This window comes from Rousettus aegyptiacus, unplaced genomic scaffold (genome assembly GCF_014176215.1).
Source record: "Rousettus aegyptiacus isolate mRouAeg1 unplaced genomic scaffold, mRouAeg1.p scaffold_m13_p_4, whole genome shotgun sequence".
Lineage (NCBI taxonomy): Eukaryota > Metazoa > Chordata > Mammalia > Chiroptera > Pteropodidae > Rousettus > Rousettus aegyptiacus.
The window spans coordinates 94,880,892-94,902,515 of record NW_023416307.1 but is presented as its reverse complement, the minus strand read 5'-3'; the positions used below and the strand labels follow the sequence as shown (position 1 = coordinate 94,902,515).

The 21,624-nt window shown below is 35.8% G+C and overlaps 1 pseudogene; it reads right to left on the bottom strand.

The window, feature by feature from the left end:
• Window positions 1–2,992: 2,992 nt before the first annotated feature.
• LOC107521488 lies at window positions 2,993–3,518 on the bottom strand (annotated as a pseudogene).
• Window positions 3,519–21,624: the final 18,106 nt, after the last annotated feature.

Genomic DNA, 21,624 nt, shown 5'->3' with positions numbered 1-21,624 from the left:
TAATACCTTAGGAAGAATTAACAGTAGATTAGATGAAGCAGAGAATTATATCAACGATTTAGAAGTTAGTACAAAACATCTGATCAGAAAAGCAACAAGAAAAAAGAATTCAAAGAATGAGGGTAGTTTAAGGGGCCTCTTGGATAATATCAAGCACAATGACATTCTATCATAGAGATACCTGGAGAAAAAAGAGCGTAAGGAATTGAAACCCTATTTCAAGAAATAATGACTGAAAACTTTCCTAATTTGGCCAATGAAATAGACATACAAGCCTAGAAAGCACAGAGTCTCAAACAAGATGAGCCCAAAGAGGTCCACAACAAGACATATTATAATTAAAATGTCAAAGGCTAAAGACAAAAAAAGAATCTTAAAAGTGACAAAAGAAAAGCAGTCAGCTGATTGTCAAGCTGATTGTCAGCTGATTTTCCAACAGAAACTTTCTCGCTAGAAAGGATTGGCAGGAAATAGTCAAAGTTATAAAAAGCAAAAATCTACAACCATGATTATTCTACCTAGTAAAGCTATCATCAGAATCGAAGGAGAGATAAAGAGCTTTCCAGACAAGAAAAAACTAAAAGGCTTCATCACCTCCAAGCCAGTATTATAGGAAATGTTAGAGAAATTTCTTTAAGAGGAAGAAAAACAAACAAACAAAAAAGATAAAAAATGTGAATAATAAAATGGCAATAACTACATATCTAACAATAATTACTTTAAATATAAATGGATTAAATATTCCAAACAAAGATAGAGGGTCTGAATGTATAAGAAAACAAGACCCTTAAGATATACAAGAGTACCACTTCAGATCAGAGGACACAAACTAACTTAAAGTAAAGGGATAAAAAAGATGTTGCATGAAGATAGAAACAAACAAAAAAAGCTGGGGTAGCAATACTTATACAAGACAAAATAGACTTTAAAACAAAAGCTCTAACAAGAGACAAAGAAGGTCCCAGTAATCCCACTTCTGAGTATTTATCTGTAGAAACCCAAAACACTACTTTGCCGGAGCCCGCTGCCAGAGATCGAACAGCACCTGAAAGAGGGAGGCGAAGCCTAAGGGGAAAAAAAGAAGACAGAAAACTTCATTTGGGAGGGCGTACAGTCAGAGCTGCAGCAGCCTCGAGTTTATTTTGCAATGCATACTTATACCCTACTGAGTGTGTAAACAGCAAAACACCTCTAAATAACAACCAACCACGGAAACTCTGTAACATTCCGTTTCCCACACCCACACCAAGTGCACTTCCTCCTGAGTCAGCAGACTGCACAGCTGGCCAACTTCGCAAAAACATCCTGCTTAACAGTCTTGTTTTCCTCAAAATGGCTCCCGACACTACTTTGAAGGAATATGTGAATGCACATGCTTATTGCAGCATTATTTACAATAACCAAGATATGAAGGCCACCTGGATGTCTATCAATAGATGAATAAATAAGGAAGAGGTGGTACTTATATATAATGGAATATATAATATATATTCAGCAATAAAAAAGAATGAAATCTTGCCATCTACAACAACATGGATGGACCTAAGTCAGACAAAGACAAATGCCATATGTGAGTGAAATCTAGAGAACAGGATAAACAAACAACATAAACAAGCTCATATTTATAGAGAACTTCCTAATGGTTGTCAGATTGGGGGTAGGGGAATGGGTGAAGTAGGGAAATTAAGAGGAACAAATTGGTAGTTACAAAATAGTCATGGGAATATAACATGGGGAATAAGTCAGTATTATTGTAATAACTATGTGTGTTGTCATATGAGTACTGGATTTATTGAGATGATCACTTTATAAATTATATAAATGTCTAATCACTGTTTTGTACACTTGAAATTAACATAATATTTTTGTCAACTATAATTTTAAAAAATAGAACTATAAAAATTAAGTTAAAAAAAAAGAATAGAAGTTCAGGACACATGTTCCCACATGGAACTCAAGTGGATCACTGGCCTTTTTGGCCTTCCTGAAATTTACACAGTCCCAGCAATTATTCCACTATAAAGTTAGGACAGGAATTAATCTGTCTTGATCACAGTTGTTTTTTAATGATTAGCACAGTTACTAGCACAGTGAATCTTCACAAAGACAGTATTGAAAACATGTATTTTTATAAATATCACCCTTCAATATCATTTGTGTTTTAATTCCAATTTTTTATAGTTAAGCTTCTTTCATCACTCTCTAGTATTTTTACCATTTAAAATCTTTTGCATTGAAACAATCTTTTCTCTTAACATTTAAAATTTTGTTTTTCTGAATTATATTTTGTTCTTCTTCTTGACTATAATAGTTATAACATTGTTCACCATCATCCAAGTTTTCTGTAACTTAGTTTTTGATCTATTGAATATTAGGCCATGTTTAGTAGTTCACATTGCTTCTTCATGTTGCTAAAGGAAAACTAAGTTACCAAAGCAACAAAATAATTTCTTTTTTTCCAACTGTATTAATCTCTTTTTATTCTTTTGGTAATCTTTTCCAAAGTTAACTACCTCTCGTATGTGGGGAATAAGATGTCTAAAGAACCCAGTTCATATGTTGGCTTTGCTATGAGTATGCCCTTTTCCTTTATTTCAACTCAGAATTAAGACTTTTGATTCTTAGTTTTTATATTCCAGTCCAAGAAGTAGTTTTCACTATAGAAATTATCTAAAAATGGTCTTATACTTTATAATAGTGGTCTACAGTCTACAACCAGGGTCAAACTTCTTCAGGAACACTACACATGATCAATTTAAATAGGTATTAAACTAAGAGGAATTCTCTCAAATGAGTTTAAATGCATTTTAATTTTAGACAATCTACATGACTTTTTTTTCCCCCAAAATATCTCTGCTCCAAATAAATCAAGGTCAGAATAAAGAGCTCAAGATAACATCAATCCCATTTGTCTTAATCCTGGTGTGTGGATGAAAAGCATCAGCCAGTTATGATGATGGAGACAGGTGATAGAGCCTAATTGCCAAATCCGTTAACATTTTTCCATTTCTAAACTATCTTTAAAGAAAAATATGAAGTTACATCATCCTCATGAGTAATTCAGCAGAGCAACCACACCGTCTGGATTCACGTTTTCACCAGTAAAGAACAGGTAGGGGTTTTTTTTGAAATTAGCAAGGATATGCTTGATTTATTTTGCCACCCCTGTTATAAAAGGTTTTACTCTTTTTCTGGTTTCTGCTCTTCAAGTTTCCCTTTGATGGAATTTATGTAATCTTTGATGTACTTCTTTTGGCTTCTTGTGTGAAGGTGGTTTCCTGCAAATAGTGGTTCATGACAATATCGATCAGTGGTCACTGTGTTTTCAGTACCCTTGCCCTCAGGGCCTTAAGCAGAGGAATTTCCACCAATGAGCTAGTCATCAATGTAGCCCTCTGTCCTACTAACCATCTTCCCCCCCCCCCCACCTCTAGATATAGCTAGTCCACCATTTCCCAGATCTTCCAGATGTCGGAGGACATTTCATCATAGCTGATGAAGTCCCCGTAGATGATCATGAAGGTAGCAGGAAGGAGGTAACAGTGGCTTTGCAGAAGCCCAGAGCTCTGAGCCACCCCATGGTGCAGCCTAACTGGCACTCAGCAGGAGCAAGGAGCAGGCTAAAAAGCAAGTAATTTCTAATATACTCTGCTTACACACACTCATAAATATCCTTCATTAGGAAAATAGTAATTGTGAATATTTAAGAGACTGAATCTCCCCCAAACTTCCCTCTGCCCCAGGGATTACCAGAAAATGCACCCAGAAAACATCATCGATGTCCTTCATTTAGTTAGGAAGTATTAGATATTCACCACACAGATTTCATTTCTGTTTTGTTTGTCCTTTTCTTCCTTTTTAACTTTTATTCAACATCTGATTTCTTGCTTTCCAGAACAAATATTTTTTATGTACATTGCTGTTCACTCTATAAAAAAGTAGAAACAATGTATTATATGCTACATATATTTCTTCCAACTTCCCTGTTTCACTCTTTCTGTATACAGCCTTAATTATTTCAAGGTCTGACTCCCATTGTAACTTAGATGTTGAAATGTGTGCATTTCAATGAGTTATAACTTACTCTGAGAGCATAGCTAAACTTAGTAAAATAAAAAAATAACATTGCTAATTTCTTATATCTTAGGTGTGACAATTAAGCACACCAAAATAATCTCTTTTTTTTTCTTGAAAGTAACAGAAACTTCTTCAAAAATCATTTAAGCAAAAAAGCATAATTTTATTATTAGGATAAAGAAATAACTTTTGATTTAAATTACAGGATGAGTATATACATTTATTTGTTCTACCTTCCTGAAAAATAAACTATAACAAAGGAAGTTAAGGGAAATAATACGATAATAAAGAAGAGAACAGGAGAAGAACCTACTTATAAGATAGTTGATAAAGATGAATATTATATTCCTTGTTTAAAGTGGTATAAGCTAATTAATCCATACAGCATTATTGCTAGAATGTTCAGGCTCCTAGGAAACTCTTTTTTCAGGGCTCTTGTGTACATAAGCAATATCAATTACCCCAAATCAGCATGATAGCATCACTTTGGTAGCCTAATATCTCTTGATCCTATGGAAACAAACAAACAAACAAACAAACATGCCAGCCAGTGGGAATGATTGGCTTATCAGGACATCTTCCTAGGAGGACCCATAGATGTGATTTCCAAAGCACCTTCAGGCATCTCATTGACTCTACATATGGAGTAAAGGATCAAAGGGTGATCTGAGGAGGAGAACTAGGAACTGGATCCCACAAGAATACTTGTCTGAATAGGATGGCAGCATGGATCGCACTGTTAGTCTTAGGTGCTTCCTGACAGTGAGTTAAAAATGTCAAAGAAAGCAATCCAAAGTGGGGAACCTGGAGTTGCCCAGGGCTCAAGGAAATCAGAGGGTAATACTAGATTCATAAAAAAAAAAAGTAAATCTCATCACCCTAGGCTCATTAATTCATACAGTGAAAAACTGAGTATGGACAAGGCTGCCATTAGCTCATATTACAGGTTTTGACAAATCGAAAGAGCGAGCATCTCTTACTTTAAGTTATTTTAATTTTATTTGTCAGAAACTTGTAAAATATGAATCTTGTTAGAACATAATAATTTCTGCTGCAATGAATATAGAAATTTAGGCACTTTCTTTGCATAGTTTAACTTCATTATTCCTGAAGACAAGAATTTTTGAAGATTTTATCACATTGCATCACATGTGCCTATGGTAGTGCACGGCACATAATTGCCAAGTGTTTTGTTGAATAAATACTAGACCTTAAATCATTTCTGTAACAATAATATAATCAATATAAATATAACTGACATCAGTCAATTCTTTGCAGAAAAAAATGTTCAGTTTAACACAGTTGAGACTTAAATAATGTGTTAAACTATGCCTTTTAAATTGTTATTGATGGGGAGCAAAATTTTGCCACCCCAAAATATGTCTTTTGGAACATTAATTTTAAGCTGGTTATTAAGAAACAGAAGACTCAGAAAGAATGTTTGATCCTTCCTCTTACCTGCCTAAAGGAGTTCAGGCAGAAAAATCTACTTAAAGAAAGGGAGCATCACCTTAGCATCATAATATAAATTAAATGTGGCAGACAGGGAGAAATCTAGCAAACCTTGTTTGTTGAACTTCCTTCTGTGCTCCATTTTTCATGGGTGGGCCTATAATAATTTGTTTACTACATATTTGCTCTTTTTCTCTACCTACTTTCCCTTTGAAATGCCAGACCCCTGTCCCCTTTCTCTTTAGTACAGAAAGATAGATAAATTTCAACTGCCCAATGTGTCCTCAGGTCTCGTATTCTTTTGGCATCCCCGCATGTACCTCTCTAGTAAATTTTGGACTTCTTGTCCTATTAATCTGTCTCAGATTAATTTAATTATTAACCCAGCCAGGAAACCTGCAACTGTAGAAGGAAAATTATTTTTGCACCTCTACATTCTCCTTCATGTCTTGTCCTGATTTGCTATATTATGTTTCACCCAGCACATCATTTATGAGAATTATTTTGATTTAAAAGTTTACATAATTACTTAAGTATAATCCAAACATGATTATTTACAATTCAAGAATATTCTGTTTACATCAAAGGCATATACTACTGAGTTGGATGGGTATTTTTTGTGGCTTCAGGAAGTAATGACATAATCATTATGACCAAACCAAACCAAACAAAACACTCAGATAACTGTGAACAGTTGATGTTTACATTGAATTTAGAATGATAAAAAATTAGGTCTTTGTGAGAGTAATACTTTACTTTAGGTAAAACCACAAAATCCCTGGCATACCTAGGAAAGTACTTTCTTTATAAGTCACTTTGAGCATACTAAGGGGAAACAGAGTTTACAACTACTAAATAAGTCTTCTGCAATATTGATTATTTTAAACTGGTTGTTTTTAAAAAACAAAAGACTCAAGAAGAGATTTTACCTGACCCTTACTTGTCTAAAAGAATTTGTATAGAAAAACTCACTTAAAGGAAAGGAGTTAATACTAGGATTATAATGCAAACTAAGTGTGGCAGACTGGAGAAACCAACTGAAGTCTTGTTTGTTAGTCTGCCCTCTGTGTACCATTGTTTCTGGATGGCCTGGCAAGAATTTATTTACCAAATGTTTGCTCTTTCTCAACTCTGTAAATTTTCTACTTTCCCTTTGAAATCTCAGATCCAGGCCTCCCTTTCCTTAGTCCAGAGAACATAAAAACTTGAACTGCCTGATTTGTCCTTGGGTCCCATGTTCTTATAGAACCTCCTATATGTATATACCTAATAATTTTTTTTCTCTTGCTAATCCATCTCTTGTCAATTTAATTATTAGATCAGCCAGATGAACTTAGAAAAGTAGAAAAAAATTAATTTTCCTTCATGCAATACTTATTTAATACCTGAGTTTAATACTTTTATAGGTTTGTAGGTTTATTTAAAAGGCATTTTGAAACACTATTAAAAAAGTATAACTCTGAAAAATAATGGAAATATGTCTTTTACAATTCCTACTGTTTCAGAAATGCCACATAAGAAGAGTTTTCTAATATTTCTCATAAGAGAAATTATGCATGCTTTTATGTAAATTACAAAAATGGTTTGTATTCCTAAGCATAATTAGGAATATACATAGTCTGTAAACTATTACAATCTATTGTATCTAGTAATTTACTATTTACAAACATGACTCACCAAGCAAAATCATAAAGTAGTCAGCAAATGCTTGTAGAAAAACTACTGTGGGCAGGAACTGTGGTAAGAACTATAAATGCCAGTATAGATAAGATCATGGTCATTTCCTTTAAAGTAATCAAAATCTGTGTATTCTCTAATCTCATATGTGCTAGTCATCTTTGACATCTTTATATCCTTGCTATCATTTTTTACTCTTTCAGAAGAAAATTTATTTTTTTAAGTTACCAAAACCTTTATGTAAATTACTATATTTTAACAGGTTGCTTTCTTTAAGCTATGTATATAATTTAATTTACCTAGTTTTAGAGAGTTGAATTAACTTACTTAAGGCCATAAAACATGCTTGCAGCACAATAGCCATGAATCTGGGATATATTAGATCCTGGCACTCTTTCTCCTAATATCACTTTACTTGTATAACTTCAGGTACAAAGCATTCATAAAGCTCCCCCCCCAAAAATGAGAAAATGCTTATTAATAATAGCAAAAATAGTAGTAATATAAATACATGTTTCATTAGGATCATAGAGAGATTAATAACAATAGGTATACATATGATAATATAATACATTCTAATAATGTTATAATAAATGGTTATTATTAGTATAAACTAAAAATTGTAGTGTCCTGTTTCTGTATCTCAGGGGTATAGTACCCTGATAAAAATCATATTTCTGTTAATTACCTCTAGAAAGCAATATGCCCTTTACAGCATTAACTAATCAACTCAGTTATTAAAATGAGTAATTACAGCTGTTAGACTAATGGGCCTTTAAATCCACAATGAGGTCATTGTTGAAGAATACTCTTTCAAATGTGATTTATGGTGCATAAGAATCAAAATATTATGTGTGGAGTCCTTCCTTATAGCTTCATGAAATCTGAACAATAGAATAGGTCAGAATCCAAGTCAATCTTGATTTTAAAAGTTATTTGTAGACAGTATCATGTTGTCAATAACATGAACAATGAATGGAATAAATTAATTATATAAGATACAGCTATAATGCATGACCTAAGGACATTCAGGAGAAAAGAAGCATGTGCTATTTAGGTCTGGAAAAATATATCACAATAAAACAAAAATTAGTGAGTCAGAGAGGTCATGGAAAATGCAAGAACACTAAATATTGTGGAAGAGATATAATTATAACTACTTCTTTTGAAATTTTTCTGCTCTGGATCAGAAAGGACTATAAATAGCTATCAGATCATTAGGATTATCATTATTAAATATAATCAATAACTGTGAAAGGTGTACCCTAAACTTTTAACAGCAAAAATATGATAGTGACTATTAATTGCTAAGATTACAGAGGAGAGCCATCCCTTGTTATTCTACAATAAAATGGGCAAAGAAAGGTAAATATGGAAAATGGGGGATAATAACTTAAGTATTAAGTAAACAAAAGGGACACGTCAAGCTCATATATTAAATAAATGTTTCCAAAGAATATAAATTATATAATGAGTGACTATTAATTATACAGACTTAGAATTAGAGAGTGAAATGTCCCATTATTTATGACCCTTCACCCCTCATACAGTGAGCTTGGTTAAAGCTAAGCAATGTCATGTATCATAGAGAATGTTATTTGAAAGAACATACCCATTTTGATGAATACATATGCAAGTTTATTTTCCTTTTAGTTATTCTTTGTTCCAAATTGTTTTTTTCTACTAAATCATAATTTCAAGTAAACTTTTATCCCAACTTGATGAGTCTAAAATCTAATGTTTTTTAAAAAGCAAATCCAAGACCCTAAATAATTACACAGTGTGATAACTTTTAACATAGAAAATGTACATATTTCTATGAAGAAAATAAAGATGAAACTGCTTATTTTCACATTCATTTGAATGGAAATAGGGTCATGAGTTGGAAAAGACCTCATAGAAGAAGTAATACTTGACCTGACTCTAAAGGATACAGAATGTTTTATATGAACATTTAAGAAAAAGAAATAGCATGAGCAAAAGTATTCACTGCACTGAAAACCCAAAAACTGCAAAAATAATTGAAATGGTGATAGAATACTATCTGCCAGTCTTATTGCTTTCTAATCCTGTCTTTATATTACCAATTCACCTTCTTAGCTGCATCTGAGTCAGTTTTGGCCAGGTCCTAAACCAGTGCTATATAAATACTAGCAAACCTTTTCTGAAGCCTACATGGAGTCTAGAATTAGTGTAATTATCCCACTTTTGTTGTATGTTTTATTTCAAGTGCATGGAGGAAGCTATATGCCCACTGGGAAGTGACTTTCTTACTATTTATCATCTCATATACCCAGTTGTCATAACTAATCTTCTGTTTTTTGTTTTTCTTTTTTGCTGTGTGATTTCATTCCCACTCAGATGTTTTACCATGAATTATATAATAGTTTAGCATACATTTTCAAGAGATTGTTACTAATAGTTCACTTTAAAATTTATTTTCTGATTATAGGCTCAGTATTTTTTTTCTGTGACTTGCAATTACCACATAATAAACATTTTTAATTTTGAAGAAATGCTATTCTTATAATTCATCTAACACTTTAGCCATAACAATGAAAATTAATACTTTAATCATAAGAAGTTATTTTTGTATTTACATCTTTTAAAAGTTTTCACCAATTGCTGCTCTATTCAACTGTAACATGCTCCACGAATATATTTGTCATAGCTCAGTGCTCTGTACATGCCATGACTTCTGTCTGGCACAACACTTATCTTTCGGGTTGACATAAACATCATCTCTTTTGTGAAGGATCACCTTACCAAATTCTAATGGCCTCACATTCTTATTAAGGCATATATCACCTAATATATTTTTACATGTGTGTCTCTTTCAACTAATTATTAGCTTCTCGAGAGCAGAGATTGTCATATTTGTTTCCATATCCTCCTTTTTAGTATAGTACCTGATACATCAATCTGTAAATTTTCCCTCCAGAGAACATAGAAGAAGAGCACTACTCCTTTTAAAACACATGGAGTTCATGTTGTACAAAGCACTAAATACAGAACAGCTATTAAAATAAAAGCAATATATCTGTATTTCTACTGTACCCATGTGCATATTTACATTATAATTGCCTATGTACTTATATGCAAATCTGTTCGCTGGGACTACAAGTGAGTCTCTGAAAAAAAGAATACTTTCCAACAAAATATTTTTCATTTTAGTCTTTTTCGTATCCAATGATAATGTAAAACTCTATCACAGCATTAAAAAGTATGGTCAATAAATGTAATTTTCTTTATTTAGTTAAAATCATGGCATTGATCAACATCTGGGATTCCTAAATAAAAAACAAATACATTCCTAAAACAGACTATGTCAAGTATTACTTACTGAATTTTAGTTCATATATCTAAAGTTATGATTAAATAATTTATATGTGCTTTTGAATAGTTTTAACATATTTTCTGTTTATTGTTATTCATAAGCTTCTGGTTAAAAATGACCAACACCTTTGAATTCACTATTACACTCTTCAAAAAATAGATGGAAAATCAATCAATGTTTTTATAAAGCTAGAAGTAAAAGAAGACATATATTTCCTATTTCACAAATATAAAAGCAATTCAAAGGAAATAAATCTGCCCTAAATAATGGTTTGATTATATACAAAGTATATTCTTATATAATTTTACATTTATAGTATTATATCTCACACATATTATTTAAAAATAATGACTGAGTAACTGAAAAGAATGAAACACTATGAAGCAACAAAGGGTTTAGTGCAGAGATTAACAGCTCACTCAGTCTGGGTTTTAATGAGTTCAAGGAACTCATAGAACATTCAAATGGAAATACTTGTCAGTTTGAAGATTAGTTAGATGGGTGACACATGAAATGTGATTATAACTATAAGAATGAATAACACATACCAGAGTGATTATCAGAGTATAAAAAGAAGATGAGTGGGCTAAGGATAAAATCAGGTAAAAACAATGTTTAAAAAAAGAGTTCTCAAATACTTTCCATACTGATACACATGAGAAACAGCATTTGCACATGAAACTCAGATTCAGTTTTTACTGAAACTTTCCATATATGTCTGAAGCTATGCAGCACTAGCACGATTAATAATGGGTACATAACAGTACCAATCCTTGTAGATTATGTCATACATAACTAAATCATTTTGGATTATGCGTAATTCCTAGTTATTGAGGAAAACTCTACTACTGATTAAAGTTCTCATACAGAATATATAAATATAGGAATGCAAGTGAGTAAGAATGACATTAAAGTTGTATCCTTAAATTCTCTCCAATTTACTTTTTAAGTTGATAGATTTTTACAATGCAGAATACTGTAAGGAGGACTATATTACCTCACATCCCACTTTAAATGCATTGATAAAATAGAGCCTATGCGTGTTTGTCTATATATAGACACATATTTATATAGTCTACATAATTTTTTGACATCAACAACTAACAATACATTTACAGAGGTTTAAATAAGATTTAAAAAATCTTTAGGTGCTAGAAACAAAGAAATACTTTAAAACATAACAACATGAAAGAAAGGTTGGGGCAAAGTGGCAGAGTTAAAGAAAATTTTAATTCAAAATTAATAAAAAGGAACACTAAAACTATTGGTAACTTTAAACTATTTTAGACCAAATGAAGCATGTAAATACTTAAGGAAAATTACTGTAAGGATCAAAATTAATGCAATTCTAAAGCAACAGAGAGATAAGAATGAGAGATAGTCACACCATTCGAAAGGAGAAAAAAGAAAAAAGACATAATAACAAAAATAAAATTTAAATAAATCCAAATGAAAAAGATAAAAATGGGGAGAAAAAAATCATGGTATTGAAAAAGCACAAAACAAGATGTCTTGACTATTCCCAAATCTATCAGTAATCAGAAAAATGATATATGAACTAAACTGCCAATTGAAACAAGGACTTTCAGATTTCAATAAAAAATTACAATGTATGGAAATGTGTCACTATGAAATTTTTAGAGTCACTAAAAACATAACTAAAGAGAAAGATTAAAAGTAAATAAATGATATATGATGTACTACAAAGAGTATGATATACAAGAATATGGTATAACTATATTAATATAATAAAAATAAATTTTATCACAAAAAATGATTACTTTTCTTGTATAAGTAGAAATGCTGTACATCATTCCTCATTTCTTAAAGAAACAAGAAAGCAATTTGATGGACATAACAAATTATCTTGAAATATGGATAAAGCCAAAATGGATGAATTATTAAGTAAAATTTTAAAAGCCACAATTATAGCAAGAAAGTTGATTCGTCTCTTAGAAATTTATAGATCAAGTAGACATTTAAGTCACACAATGAAAAAAGAAAAAAAGAGAATACCTATTTTTTATTAAGTAAACACATAATATTTATTTTCAAAGGTCAGTATTATTTCACATAAAAACAAAAATATACGACCATATTGTTTAAGTCAAGTAATAAAATACAAATAAGAACTATATGAGACCTTTACTGCAGACCATGATAGTCTGAATTACTTCAGATCAATGTAACTACTGCTGATAAGTAAAAGAACCACTTAAAATTTAAAATCATGTGGTTAAAGGCATGAGACAGCTACTGAATCAAGCAAGATTGAAGGGAGAAAATTTGTAAGGAAGGGGAAACATTAGAGTGGTGAAATGATCTTCTGTAGCTTCTAATGAACTCAGAATATTTGTGGATTTTTTTTCTGGCTGCAAGAAAAACAAACAAACAAACATACAAACAAACTGAAGAGCTACATACACAACAGGCCCAGGCAAAAGGTATCTACTGAAGTGAGGGAATCAACAAGCTTTTTAAGTCTCGTGTGTGATGACAGAAAAACAAAGTCAGGGAGTCAGGAATCTACTGTTTGAAATTATCTTTTTGAGAGTTTCTCCTTGGGGGTGTTAATTCTCTGGTACTTCTGGCCTGTCACAGGCTGTATACTGGCCCTCTACAAATTTAGTAAAGGTTGCCCGGAGGCATAGAGATGCAAATAATAGCAGTCAGAAGTTGACCTGAGGGCAGGTTGGGGCATATGGATGGGACCTTGACAGCACTTGTTATAATAGCCTATACTTACATGTGCCAGGCAATGTCTCATCTATTTTAAAAAGTCTGATAACTTGATAACATAAATGTGAACATAAAAGTTCAAATTATTTATAATAATCCACAGAGCATCTTTATACCATTGATGAAAGACTAAGCAAATACTCAGGAGTGGGGACTCAAGGCCTACACCAAAAGAGTGAGGGTCCTTGACCTCATGCAGGAAATAATTCAAACCTGCACCTGAGTTAGAGACAAAAGGAAGGTTTGATAAGGAATAACACTCCACAGACAAAAACATGAGAGATCCTGAGTATTTAAGAAATTTAGTTTATATGTGATTCTTAGTGTTGTAGCCGTCAGGCCCCAAAAGACACACGGACCACCAGAACTCAGTGAGTGAATTATAGGAAACACTCTTTATTCAGCCAGCTTGGGTCTGCCAGGGTACGCAGACCCCAAATTAAGCAGCCCCGAAATGTGGAGGTACAGGAATTTTAAGCCCAAAATCTCATTCTTCATTCTGTCTAAACACAAAGGGCTATCTTTCTTCTATTCACTACCTGTCAACTCACAGGTCAGGTGCGTAAGCGGAGGTACAGAAGCAGAAAGCTTGTTTAGAACGTTATGTTCCTGTAATCAAAGGCTTACATTCCCATAGCAATAGTCAAACAGTAATTTCCAGTAAGAGTCAAGTTTTCAGCCACCACATTCCCCACTGGCCTTAGCAGACAATAAAATCTTTGATTCTTCATACAGCCTATAGCCTCTATTCTGTAATACTGAAAGACTTATAGAATTAACTCTTTTTCTTATATATGTAAACAAGAAATTAAGGAAACATGGGCCAAAAGTTAACAAGAGGAGGAGGAGGATGATTAAGGGTCCAGCTACAGCAGATAAAAAGGGCCGTTAGCCATGGTGACCAATTGAGCATCCTATGAAACCAGTTATTTGATTCTTGTCTCTGTCTTTCTCTGGCATCTAAATTTTTCTGTACTAGCCATAAGCTTTCTCTAATTACTCCAAAGTTATTGGTATGGAAGCAACAGGTTTCCCCTAGAGCTATACGTAATCCATCTTGTTCTAAGAATAATAAATTTAACTCTCGTTTATTCTGAAGGACTACTTCTGCTAGTGAATCGACTTGAAGTTCTAGTCAGCTGAGCTCAGTTAAGTTTAGGGGAGTTTCTACCCCAACATAGTAAGGGGGTTTTGGGTCTAGACACAACCAGCAATCTTGCCCTATGTCTGGGGTGGTCTTATTTAAGACCTTGTATATTGTCATTAGCAAAGTTATTAATGTTCCTTCCGGTTCTGGTTGTGGCTGGTCTAATGCCTGGGCTAAAGAGGGAAAGAGGAAGAAACAGAAGGTTATACTTATGTACGCTTGAGTCGTAGCCTTAAGGGCCCGTCTTCTGGAGCTGTCTACTCTCGTGCTGTCTTTACATGGGAGTGATAAATCCGTGATGGGATGCCATCTACTTTAACTGCAGTGGGCATTGTCAGGAAGACAGTGAAGGGTCCTTTCTATTTGGGTTCTAGTCCTTTGGAAGTGAACTTCTGGATCCACACAAAGTCCCCAGGCTGAAACTGATGGGGAAGTCCATCTCCCGGAGCTGAGTGGACAGCACGAAACAGGGACCAAATCGCCTTCTGTACACTTTGAAGGGCCTGTAAAGACTCAAGTAAGACAAGGTTACACAGTTCTGCCTTTTTTTTTTTTTCACTTCTATTCTAAATATTAAAGGTGGGGGTTTCCAAAGAAAATTTCAAATGGAGTGAATCCATTAATATACAAACTATACTTGCTTGGAGAAAAACAAAGGGGAGAAGTTCTACCCAGGTCCCACCAGTTTTTAATCCTAATTTGACTAATGCCTCTTTTAGGGTCTGATTCATTTGCTCTACTCGGCCCAAACTTTGGGGCCACTAGGTGCAGTGGAGTTTCCATTGTAAATTTAGGTAGCTAGCCAATTGCTGTGATACCTTTGCCACCCCTTTGAATCTGTAACAGGGACAGCAATCGCTTCAGAGGCTGGTCCAGTGTTAGATCTCAGGGCCCCTCCCTGAGATCTCGCTGGGGCCTCCAAATGTTGCAGCCGACAGCCCCCCAAAGATACATGGACTACTGGAACTCAGTGAGTTATAGGAAACACTCTTTATTCAGCCAGCTGGGTCTGCCAGGGGTACGCAGACCTCAAATTAAGCAGCCCCAAAATGCAGAGGTACAGGGTTCTTAAGCCCAAAATCCTATTCTTCATTCTGTCTAAACACAAAGTTCTATTTTTCTTCTATTTATTACCTGTCAATTCACAGGTCAGGTGCATAAGTGGGGTTACAGAAGCAGAAAGCTTGTTTAGAATATTATGTTCCTGTAATTAAAGGCCTCCTGTAATGGTACGATCAAATCCAAGACCCAAGGAGCCAATCAAGATGAATTGTGAGCCTTTATTAGCCTGCTGGCAACTGACTTTCTACCACGCAGGGTTAGAAGAGATCAGCCCCGAGTTCCCAGAAGAGGCAGTTTATATAGCCACCAGCACATCACTGAGCAGATCACCACACCCTGGTTTGCAGCATCGTTGATCAGATTACCACACCGTGGTTAACCGAATCAGAAGTAAATATTTAATACTGACTTACTGGAAAACACCCATAACACTACATGCCCATAGCAATAATCCAAAGTCCACCAGTAATTTCCATTAAGAGTCAAGTTTTCAGTCATCACATTAGTATCTATGAATATTAGTTTAAAGACTTTGTTTTCCTATTTTACTTTCAAGTTATAGTTATACAACGTTAAAGGCATGGGTAAATAGTTTTTTAGTGATCTCAGCAAGAAATTTCCTTTTTTCTATAGGTTTCTCATGGTCTGGCAACACATTGTAGGCTCTGAATATAATTTAGTTTAATATTTAGTTGATTTGTATAGTTCTCATGTTTCTTCCCTATATTACCATCAATTTAGTAAAAAAAAGTCTTAAGTCAAGATGCAAAATTTACCAACCAACAAAATCACAATCAGTTTTACTTTATTAAAATTTTTTCTATTGTAAAGAATAACATAAACAAACAAACAAAAAAGGCAGGCCTCCTACTAGGAGATACATATAACAAAAAATTGTTGTCCAAAATATACAAATAATTTCTACAAATAAATAGATCAATCATCTCATAGAAACATTTACAAAGATTGCGAATAAATGTATAATCTCCTATTGATTTATGTCAGTGATAGGAACTGTTAAGGGTGGAAAATTTTCCAATAAGCCTGCATTAAGGATTTACTCTGATTCTGTTAAACAGGGTGTGGTAATCTGCTCAAAGATACGCTAAGAGCCAATTTCTGATTCTGTAATCTGCTTGTTTGTTAATCTTGTTTGATGTTGACCAAGGTGTGGTTTTAGGTTTTATAAACTGTCTCTTTCGGGAGCTCGGGGCTGATCTCCTCTGACTCAGCGTAGTAGAGAGTCGGTCGATGGTGAACCACAACATTACCAGTGGGACACAATGAGCTCTTTCTTATTTCTGTCACCTTGTACTGGTCCACAGGGTGGTCCTGTGTGGGCGTTTTCAAAATCCTGCCATACTATGACAAGTAAACGTCAAGATAAGAAATGTCCAAACTTGTAGAAAATTTTTATAAATTTATTTGAGCTAAACTGATGACCTATACCAGGGAGTAAGATCTCACATGCTCCAGAGAAGAACAATTTTGCAACTTCTTTTATGCACTTAAAATTAAGAAGAAAATGTAAAGAAGATTATATGGAGGTGATAGAAAACAAGGCTTGGAGTAGATTACAAGATAGTTAACAAGACTATGTGCTCTTTTGAGGGTGGCGACAGTTCATTTCAAAGGTGTGTTAACCTAGATGCATAGAAAGAATAAAGAGAGCTTTCTTATGGCAAAGATAAACCTTTTATTAAAAACATTATATGCATGGGACATGACTGCCCAGTTAGGATTTTATAATCAGATCATCCTACGAGGTTACATTCCATAGAACTCCTGCTCCCTTTTTTTGCTCCTCATATCAAATGTAGAAAAAATGTCCAAAAAATAGAATTTAAAAATATCTATTGAATTTGTTGAAAAAGAAATTCATTAACTAGTTTCAGTGACATGATGGGCAGAATCATTATTGTAATGTTACTATTAGGGGCAATCTAAATCTGTCATTGTCCCAGTGATACTGGGGAGCCTTGGTTCTTCCCGCAGACACAGTAAAGAATTACAGATCAGCGAAGATTAGGAAAAGTAAGATTTATTGAAATACATTTCAAGAGAAATGGGTTATACCAGAGAAGGCTAAAAACTTGGTAAAGGTGGGGAGGTCTATCTTATATTTGAGCCGTGATATATGGTTACAAGAATGGTGCTAACTGATCGATGTGTGAGGTTATTTTGATTGACAGTTGGCTGTTATATTGTTGAGAGAAACACCTGCAGTCCTGGTGGGATGCCTGGTGCTTGGAACAACCGGGTCATCAGAAGCACATGTGTACTTGCACACAAGAACACATTGCAGGGAGGGCACACACGCCTGACCTATTCTGGGACTTCTTGCTCTAGGGACGAGGATGGGAAAAAGATACCTGAGAAGAAATAGCTGATAACATGGTCGTGGCCTTGAGGCTGAGTCTGGGAATTGGCTGTAGTTTGTAATTGCTAACCTGATAGTAACTAATGATGTTTGGCAAAGCCAGCTTTGTGAGGGAGAATAAAAAAGCCCTAAAAACAGGGGTGGGAGCTGCTAACATTGCCATTCCTTGCCATCCCTCCTCTCCCTAATCCATGCTAGTAAAAGCATTTCCAGACTCCAAATCTTCTTCCTAACCGTCTCTGCAACATTATATAACCTATTGTCAACTGTGTGTGCGCCTTCCCAGAATTCAGTCTGTTATAATTAGATTCATGAACTTCTGAGCATATGCATGACATTATAATAATGGTATAATGAGGCTGAGGTGAGAAAAAAGTCAGAGTAGTCCTTACTGCACAAGCGTTTGTGGCTGGCCTAAAATGGTAGCTTAGCTATGGTCATTTATTTCCTTGTACTCCCAGTGCTCATGGCTCCCTAACTAGCTAAGAGTAATAAGAAGTCAGCAAGAAGTAAAGAATTTGAGAAGGTATATGTAAAATATCTGTGGTATAATAAATATATTTGGTCTTTGTCTATAGTTCCTGCCATAGAACTCCTAAAATTTTTGAAATTTCCTGATTGATATATGTCTTTTATTAGTCATATGTAGTCCCTTTTGGTCACATCTGAGTTTATGCTAATGATTTAACAGGGTGGATCCCCTGAATAGGCTGAGAATAAGGCTGTTCACCAGAAACAACCAACATTTTCTGATTATAGGGTATGAATTCTTAGCCTCACCTTCAATCTAGTTAAGGGAGTGAAGCAGGGCTGGAGATTGGGTTATAAAAATGCTTGAGGCTAAGGCCATGACACCCTGAACAAGCCCGATCCTGTCTGATCTTGGAAGCTAAGTAAGGTAGGACTTGGTTAGTACTTAAATGGGAGACCACCTAGGAAGACCAGGTGCTATAGGTGTAAAAAATAAAAATAAATAAATAAATAATAAATAAAAACTCTTGAAAAACAGTGTTTGGGGAATTTCTACATTGGTGGCACATCCTGACTTCACAGGGACAGAAGCTCTGTGCTCAAGCCCTTTCCATACCTGGTCTTATGTATCTCTTCATCAGGCTGTTCATTTGTACCTTTTATAACAAACTAGTAAATGTAAGTTAAGTGTCTTCCTGTGTTCTGTGAGCCATTCTACTATATTATCCAACCTGAGGGGAGGGTTGTGAGAACCTCCAATATAAGTGATCCAAGAGTTGTGACTATTGTTTAAAGTTGGGGTAGTCTTGTGAGCTCATAAACTAGGTGTAAGGTAAACGCATGACAGGCCAAGAGAAGTTTTAAAAGCAAGCCTTTATTGGGAGAGGGCTCCCGGGCAAGTTTCACTGGTCCAGAGAGGAGAGGGGCCAGAGAAGTCGTGCCTTGGGGCAGGAGGGTGTAGTATTTATAGGGTTATGTGGAGGTAGGGTATAGAATGGGGAATGTCAGTTGAGCATCCGGATTAGGGTGGTGGTGGATTAGCGCGGTGGCACCCAGGCTTTAGGATGGCCCCTTATCAGTTGGGTGTTCCGGACTTCTATGACCCCCTGGAAGGTCTGGATTCTGATATCAAGCTGGGAAGCCTCCAGGCAGGCATCTGGTTGGCCCTTTTCCCCTCCTCTCACTGACCTAACACTGGGGTCTATCCCAACTAGGGGACTGGTTAGTGTCAAAATTGAGTTGAATTGTTTGGACACCCAAATGATTCCAGAGAATTGGATGGTGTCAGAAAGCTCCTCTGTAACCCATATAAGAAATTTTCTTAAGATATAGTGAAGGAAGGTCAATTAATAACTGAAGGATAAAGAAAAGTTTTTGTTCTTCTTTTAAATTTATTTATAAAAAAGTTTGATATGGGTTAAAGAGTACTTAAGAAGAAAATAGAGTTAATTAGGAGATAATTGATTGTGGTGGCTGAAAAATTGACTCTTACTGGAAATTACTATTTGACTATCACTATGGGTATGTAGGTCTTTGATTACAGGAACATAATATTCTAAACAAGCTTTCTGCTTCTGTAACCCCACTTATGCACCTGACCTGTGAATTGACAGGTAATAAATAGAAGAAAAATAGAACTTTGTGTTTAGACAGAATGAAGAATAGGATTTTGGGCTTAAGAACCCTGTACCTCTGCATTTTGGGGCTGCTTAATTTGAGGTCTGCGTACCCCTGGCAGACCCAGCTGGCTGAATAAAGAGTGTTTCCTATAACTCACTGAGTTCCAGTAGTCCATGTATCTTTGGGGGGCTGTCGGCTGCAACATTTGGAGGCCCCAGTGAGATCTCAGGGAGGGGCCCTGAGATCTAACACTGGACCGGCCTCTGAAGCGATTGCTGTCCCTGTTACAGATTCAAAGGGGTGGCCAACCTCTGACATTCCAGGGCCCTTGAATGCCGTGACAGCATTAATTCAATCGTCAAGAATGCAACTTTTAGGACATGCTCTTTGTTCCTGGTCCCGATGGGAATCTGGAATCTCCGAGGCCTTGGCGTCTGAATAAAAGGTACCTTCCTGGTTCTGTTGACCAGTCATTGGGGGGTCTCTGGAGAGACTGGACACAGTCATATCTCCCGGACCGTGTCCAGGCCGCGGGACACCGCCTCCTGTGCCCTGTTGGTGGGTTCTGTTTATTGTCTCTGGTCCTGTCTAGGTTGTAGGTGGCGGATTTCTCTGGGTCCACTTGCACCTCAGTAATTGTTCTTGTCTGAGTGTCAGTTTTGTGTTGTCTGTTTTGTGTTTTCTGCTCAAGCGATGGGGGGAAACTTGAGTTCGCAAAAGACACCCTTGGGGTGTCTCCTGCGGCATTTCAAGGACGAGTTTGTAGAGGGGGCTGACTATGACATAAAGTTTTCTACAGGCAGACTAAGGACATTGTGTAAAGTTGAGTGGCTGTCGTTTGATGTAAACTGGCTTCCGGAGGGCTCTTTGACAAGGGTTTGATGAGGAATGTTCGGAAGGTTGTCACGGGAGACCTGGGACATCCTGATCAGTTTCCCTACATTGACCCATGGTTAAACCTTGTTCAGAAATCCCCTCCTTGTCTCTACCAGTGTGCCCTCTCTCTGGGGGAGCAGGTTTTAGTTGTGGGCACCCCAAAACATGCAGAAACTGAATCTCCTAGACAGCCCAGTCCCTCAGTCCTCCAATCTGCACCAGAGGACAGTGACCTTACCCACCCTAAAATTCAGGACAACAGAGGCCAAATAGCACCGCTTCGCCTCCTCAGACGGCCAGCAGGTAACCCCTATGGGCCTCCTGCTCCTGCTCCGGGTGGGGCATCAGCCGATACCACCACCCTGGTCATCCTCCCCTTGCGAGAAGCACCACCCCAGGGACAGCACACTGACAGGCCCTTTATGGTTTAATGTGCCTTTCTGGACTAGTGCCCTGTACAACTGGAAAGCACAGAATCCGCCTTTCTCTGAGAAACCCCAGGCATTAATAGGACTCTTAGAAAATGTTTTTCAGACTCACTGCCCCACTGGGACGATTGCCAACAGCTTTTAATTACCCCCTTGACTCCTCAGAAGAACATGGATGCATTCGGACTGAAACACAAAAGATAGCTGTGGGAGGGAGGAGAATTAAGGAAGCAGGGGAACAGATTGAGGAAGAATTTCCTTCCACCCACCCAGACTGGAGACACAATTCTCAGTCAGGGAGAGCGGCATTAGGTCGGTACCACCAGATTCTAATTGGGGGAATTAGGATGGCTGCTCG